Source organism: Penaeus monodon, chromosome 10 (assembly GCF_015228065.2).
Source record: "Penaeus monodon isolate SGIC_2016 chromosome 10, NSTDA_Pmon_1, whole genome shotgun sequence".
NCBI classification, from domain to species: domain Eukaryota; kingdom Metazoa; phylum Arthropoda; class Malacostraca; order Decapoda; family Penaeidae; genus Penaeus; species Penaeus monodon.
Genome location: NC_051395.1, coordinates 39,589,355 through 39,596,854, shown reverse-complemented (window position 1 = coordinate 39,596,854; position 7,500 = coordinate 39,589,355). Strand labels below are relative to the sequence as shown.

The 7,500-nt window shown below is 29.8% G+C and overlaps 1 long non-coding RNA gene across 1 annotated transcript in view; it reads left to right on the top strand.

Annotated features, from left to right (window-relative positions):
* The first annotated feature begins 235 nt into the window (after positions 1 to 235).
* Positions 236 to 7,500, top strand: part of LOC119578033 — a 15,204-nt gene continuing 7,939 nt past the window's right edge. Inside the window, exons 1-2 of the long non-coding RNA XR_005229176.1 lie at positions 236 to 386; positions 5,298 to 5,378. This is a non-coding gene — a long non-coding RNA (uncharacterized LOC119578033). The remainder of the gene's footprint in view (positions 387 to 5,297; positions 5,379 to 7,500) is intronic.

Genomic DNA, 7,500 nt, shown 5'->3' with positions numbered 1-7,500 from the left:
TCAGTGATATGATCTTTCTAAAGTATGATTCTTATTTATGTTACTGATTAATAGTATTAAGTTTATCCTAGATCAAACTATGATTCGTTTCACTTTAAGGTATAGACAGTCATGCTGAAAGTTCACTGACTTAGAGCATATCGTTGCAAAAAAGCTCCATTTTCAAAAATCGCGCCTTCGCCACTACCTTTGCGATTAGAAAATTTGGGTTAAGCAAAATAAAAGGAACAAATAGATAATTAAATATAGAGATATGTGCATTGGCATATCTGCTGAATTAGGTATACTAGGTACGATATATAACATTTCATTACGAAGTGTTCTCATGTCGTTGTGAATCGCGTGAGACCGATAGAAACACTCCTTGAGATGATTATCAACACCGGGTGAGAATCACTTTTTTATGCTTGCATTTTGAACTGATGTTGCCTCCATGCGATTGATAAGTGCATGGAGAAAGAGTTTTAGCCATAGGCGCTATGGAATATCCGTTTTATTGCTTTGAAACCCTCTCAAAAAGCCCCGGCCGAAGTTTGCTGCTTAGGCTTACAGCTCAAGGTTGTTACATGACCATTTTATGGCGATTAACGCTCCCTAATTCACACTTGTCGAGGTTATTGAGCAAGAGAGATATTTTGGTATTGTAGCGAGTGCGTGCACCAGCGGGCAAGCTACTCCTTTCAAGGTAGATTTTGTTAGCTGGAAGAAACTTGTACTTCTTGTTCCTGGTAAAGGCAGTTTTTGTCGCAGTTTTTATCTTGTCACGAGCGTCCGTTTGGACTCCTGTTAGTAGAAGTAAGATATCATTATGTAAAGCATGAACAGTATAACAGGGTGAGATATAGTTTAGACGTGTACTCGTTGATAAGGGTATTTGTTACCGAGTGACCATATTTAATGTAACGTAAAGCAATGTATATTGACTAGTTTTACGGAGTTCTGGTCACGCATGTGTAGTGTGGAATTCTTGTTCAACCCACAGCAGGGTAATGACCACCATGCGGGAACGCCTGATGCTGATTCTATCTGACGCTCTTTCCCTCCGTGAATGTGTGGAGGAATCTTTGCTTTTCTGGGCAGGGTTCAGGGGGTGGCAGCCCCCAGGAGGGAAGTCACATGGGCACAGCCCCCACAATTAGATGATAGACTGACTGATTTGGTACTGCAAGTACAACAGTAGAGAATTCTACACTACACACATGCAACCAGAACTCCCCCCAAAATTGTCAGTAGACATTACATTATACTACCGTAAGTGTAGCCACAGCCTAACAAAAAAGAATAGAGGTGAAGATTCTGCAGATCAGGCGGCACCCACCCTTTTGAAAGGAGGTTAGGTGGTGAAGCCCCCTATTTATTTTATGCTTCATAATAACTAAATTACTGAAAGTTTTACTTCGATCATCCTGAGCTGATATCGCAGCTGTGCTACGTTTGCTAAGGAAATGAGTGTTAGATCCATTCAAAACATAGCGAGAGCTTTCAGAAAAACATAGTTTGACCTGGAAATAGGTGTTGAGCATCATTTCCAAATTCACCCTAATCATGAGTTTGATATTGGTGCATTCCTCTCACTCTCTAGTACACGTATATATAGGAATAATACTGCGGGAACTCCCCCAAACTCCCACATTCTTGGCCCCAATAGTAGGGGAGGGCATGAAAGGTACCAGGGGAATTGTGAGGTAAAATATGAATAATATACCCAGAATCAGTCGTTATATTGTCTAAAGCAAGGGGCTATTCCTCTTGCAATCCCCATGGGGGCTGCAGCCCCCCCATATAGTGACTTTTCATATTTTCCAAAAAAAATTTGCCCTCTCCTGCTATCAGGGCCAATATTGTCACTAATAGGGGGTTTTCGAGGCATAGTTTTAATATATTTGGATTGTAGAGAATGAGGAATCCATCAATACCAAAATTGCCACAATCGGTTATGTGAAGGTATCCCAGAATATTACCAAAACAACGATAAGAAGACTCTAAAGCAAACTATTTAAACAATACTAATAAAAGAGTAGCAGAATAGATATAGGTAGTAGCAGTTGATGCTTGAAGAGGGCCATAACCTTAGCCCTGCAGAGTCAACACATGCCCAAGAAATAAAGGATAAAGGAAATAAACTATTCTGGCTACACTATACTTAGTATAGTTTGTTTCATACAGCCTTATGGTACAAGGGAAACTTTGCCTCTAATGAATTGAAAGACAAAATTTAAGATACCTTGGTAATAGCTTACAAGGCGACCACACCCTCCGAGAGTAGGTTCTAGTTACTCTGGCCAACAACACTGGGGTACACCTTCGAATTCACAAACATTACTGTATGAATCAAAAAGTAGTATAGTTTCAGTTTCACATGGTCATATGGCACAAGGTAAACATTGCATGTAATGGATAGAACAACAAAATAAGATTTCATTTAATTCCTTTGCAAGTTGACAAGACGAAAGTTGTCCAATACATAATAATTTGATAGTTATTTCCATGAAAATCAGATGATACTTACAAAATTACACTCGATGATACATGAAATAATCTGCCAAGGCAAATGATAATGTCAGAAATGAAGAAAATAGGGCTTGATAAATGCTAAGCAAGAGGGTAAGCTCATAGCCATTGGGTCCAGGGGTAGAGCCTGTGATAGGGAAGTACGGTGATTGAATGGGGGTTCAAAGGGGAAGCACCATGGTTAGGAAGGCTTTTTGGTTCATAGTTAGGTTTGTGGAACCCCAGGAGTGGCTGGAATAATAGGGACTTACTCTCAGATGATTGAGGTTACTTCATATACAGTTAAAATACTTTCATTTATATATTTGTGATGGAAAATAACAAAAGATTCACCCATATTACATTGTGAACAGTTAAAATGAGGAATAATATTTGTAAGGTTGGATGGCTGTGTGAAGCTAAAAAATTACCCCAAAGCCTCCCAAGCCTGTGGCTTTGACCCCCCCCCCCCCAAAAAAAAAAAAAAAAAAAAAAAAAAAAAAAAAATTTTATATATATATATATATATATATATATATATATATATATATATATATATATATATATATTTATATATATTGTATATATGTAGGCAGGGGATCTTTCCCCACAACCCAGCTTACATTCTTAATTTCTGACAGTATTCTTTACTTTCACAAATTATTTGAGTGTATTTTTTCCTCTCTCTCTCTGACAATGTCCATAAATTTTCCCTATCTTAATGTAGTCATTATATAAATGTATAGCTATCTATGTTATTTCTGTTGGTAAGTGATAATTAGAAAGTTGTGCACATTTGGCTCTGAATGGCCTAGTCAGTTGAACTTCACAAAGCCTTGACAGTTAGCAATGTGAAAACATCCTTCCTTATGATGATCATTGCCTTTTGGTTTGTTATTGTCTAGAGACAATAAACATTTTTTTCTTTTCTTTTCTCTTTTTTTCCTCCTTTATTTCCTTTTTTAAGTGTCTAGCTTTTTTCCAAGCAACCATAGCCATCATCATATTTCCCATCCACAGCTGGTTCATGAGAATTTACATGCTGAAACTAACAGAAATCCTCTTTAAACTTGTTCTGCTTCACTGCAACAGAACAAACACATCTCTATCATCACTTGTAAGGCAGGTTCCAAAGAGTTTGGTAGATCTGAGTATTCACATTTTATTTAGTGGCCAGGCACTTTAAGGGCAGTTTCTATCAGAAATACTTACCAGATTAAATTTATATATTAGTGAGAAAGACTAAAAGACAGGATAAGTCTGATATGCGAAGCTTAGCCTCGCCCAGGCTATGCCCAAGAGGGGAGCCTGACCTGTGTTGACTACTGCTGACTCGCTCATGTGTGTCAGCTGGTGCTGACTCGGCCGAACCTAGTCCTTACCCGCTGTGGTGCCCAGCCACAGCAGTAACCCAGTAAGGCGACAGTTGCAACTTCTTGCGCCTGGGCGGGGCCGAACCGCCGCCCCTCGGATGAGACCGACACATTACCACTGTACTAATTAAAGACACTAAGAATATTTTTTTAGCTGTTGTTTGAGATTGCCAAAACCTGGGGTTTAAAATTAAATTTTTATTTATTTCTTTTCTAATTTTGAATTTTCACTTTAGCTACAATGATGGAGGGATATATATATATATATATATACAATATAATATATATATATAATATATATAATATATATATATTAATATATATATATTTTAAAATTATATATTATATTATAGCATATATATATATATATAATTATATAATATAATTATTTTTTTTATATATTATTATATATATATATATTGCATAAAACATATACTATGTGATGTATCCTCAATACAATCTGAAGTAGTCACAATTGTTTTCAATTAGAATCAAGAGATATCGTGTTTTTTGAAGATAGGGGCCTATAGTTTATCATTTTATATTGCTATCATGCTTATTAGCCTCCCATCACTCCCATGTTATCATCATGTTATATAGTGTTTAAATTCTATGTTTCTTATCTGGTAAAGTCTTATTTTGTGAATTTTGTTTCCAAATTTTTTATTGAATACGAAGAATGGGGGCCCAAATCTGGGTAAGTTTGTAATTTAAAATTGAAAATTTTTTTTATAAAACCCCTTTTTTAAAAAGGGTGAAAATTAATACAGAATTGTACATACTAAAAATCAAACAAGAAGAACCCTAATTTATGTTCATATAGTTTTGTAGGATAGTAAGGGGTATTGTTTTACAAATCGGTGAAATTAATGATTTCAGAACTTCAGTTGAATGGGGTTACTGGATATTAGGATGGGAAAATGAGGGTTCTTGGCATGAAAAGAGGGTGAGGGTGACTGGGCTGTGAGAGATACAAAAGGGGTTATTCTTCTCTGCATAGAAAATTTCTCTCAGTCTACCCTGGCCCCCCTTCTGGCATTCCCCAAAATACCCATGGCCACTTCTGGCATTCTGAAATACCATGGCCACTTCTGGGATTCTGAAATACCTATGGCCACTTCTGGGATTTTCCAAATACCCATGGCCACTTCTGGCATTCCCACTACCCATGGCCACTTTGGCTTCCAACTACCCATGGCCACTTCCTGGCTTCCCAAATACCCTGGCCCCTTCGGCATTCCATAATACCCAGACCCCTTCTGGAATCCCAAATATCCAAAGGTCCACTTGAAATTTCCAAATACCTCCATTGACAAAAGAAAAAAGGGGAAAAATATGAATAACCCAAAAGATTTTGAGAGGCTTTGCTCTGTTTTTACATGTCAACAGAAAGTTGTATTAACCGGAATGACAATTTTTACATTATACCCACAGAAAGCTTGCAGGCCGCACTCTGTTCATCACAGGTGCCAGCCGTGGGATTGGCAAGGCTATTGCTCTCAAACTGCACAGGATGTGGCTAACATCGTGGTGCAGCCAAGACAGCTGAGCCGCACCAAAGCTACCAGGAACCATCTTCACTGCAGCCTAAGGAGAGTAATATGAGGGAATGTTTATTGATTAAAAATTATTTCATTGTCAGCAAAGTGAAAACTGTGTGTGTGTGTGTGTGTTGTATTATTTTATAAAATTATATATATATATATATATATATATATATATATATATATATATATATATATATATAATATATATATAAAAATAAAATATATATTATTTATATATATATATATTATATATATTATATATACATTTATATATTATATATATGCATACATATATATTTTATATGTATATATATATATATGTGTATATATATAAAATGATATATATATATAATATATTATATATAAAGTATATATTTTATATGTATATATATATATATATATATATAATTATAATATATAAATATATTATTATATATATATAATATTAATTTTATATATTAATATATATATAATTTTATATTTAAAATATAATATATTTTAAAATACAATATATATATATACATATTAAAAATATGTATATATATATATATATATACATTAAAAATATTTTAAAAATCAATATTTTATAAATAATTTAAAAAATAATAATAATATATTAATTATAATTTTATACATATAATTAATATTTTAAAATAATATATTTATAATATAATATATATATATATATACAGACACACACACACATTTATTATATATATATTTTATATATATATATATATATATATATATATATATATATATATTTTCTATTTTATATATATATATTATATTATATATATATATATAATATATATATATATACATATATATATACATATATTATAACATATATATATACATATATACATAATATATATATTAATATATACAATACATAATCTACATACTACATACATACTATTACATATATTTCTATATATATATAATGTAATATATATTATATTATATGCATACATATATTTTAATATATTAATATATATATATTTATTATAAAATACTAAAATATACATATACATATATACATTATATATATTTTACTAATATAAATATATATATTATATATATATATATATATTTCATACATTATATAGATATATATAGAATGATTACCTAAAAGGTAACAGGCACTCACCGTGGAAAAGGATCTTGGACCCTACCACGTACTCACTCCAAGAGCATCACAACGAAAACTACAATTAAATATATGCTGTGACACTGCGGCTCAAACTAACCTTCATATAATAAAAAAAAAAAAAAAAAATATATATATATATATGCTTACATATATATATATATGCATACATATATATAATAGATATATATTATATATAATATATATATATAGATATATATATATATTATAATATATATGCTTACATAATATATATATATAATATATATATATAATTATATATATGCTTACTATATATATAAAATGCATACATATATATATATATATATTATATATATATATGTATATGCATAAAATATATATATATATGCATACATTAATATATATTAGATATAATATTATATATTGTAATTTTGCATACATATATATATATATATGCATACTATAATATATATATATATATATATATATATATATTATATATATATATATATGCATACATATATATATATAATATATATATTATATATATATATATATCTCATAATATATATACAATATATATATATATTATATATATATATATATATATATGAAAACATATAGTATATAATATATATATTATATATTATAATATAAAATATATGCATCATATATATATATATATATAATTATAATATTTATAATATTTATATAATATATATATATATTTCATATATTATATATATTTATATATATATAAATTTTATATATATTTTATATATATATTATATTTATATATATATATAATATTTATATATATTTATAGATTATATATAATTACATAATAATATATATATATAATATATTTTTATATATATTATATATATATTTATATATAATATATTATATATATTATATATATTATATATATATTTTTATATTATATATATATACT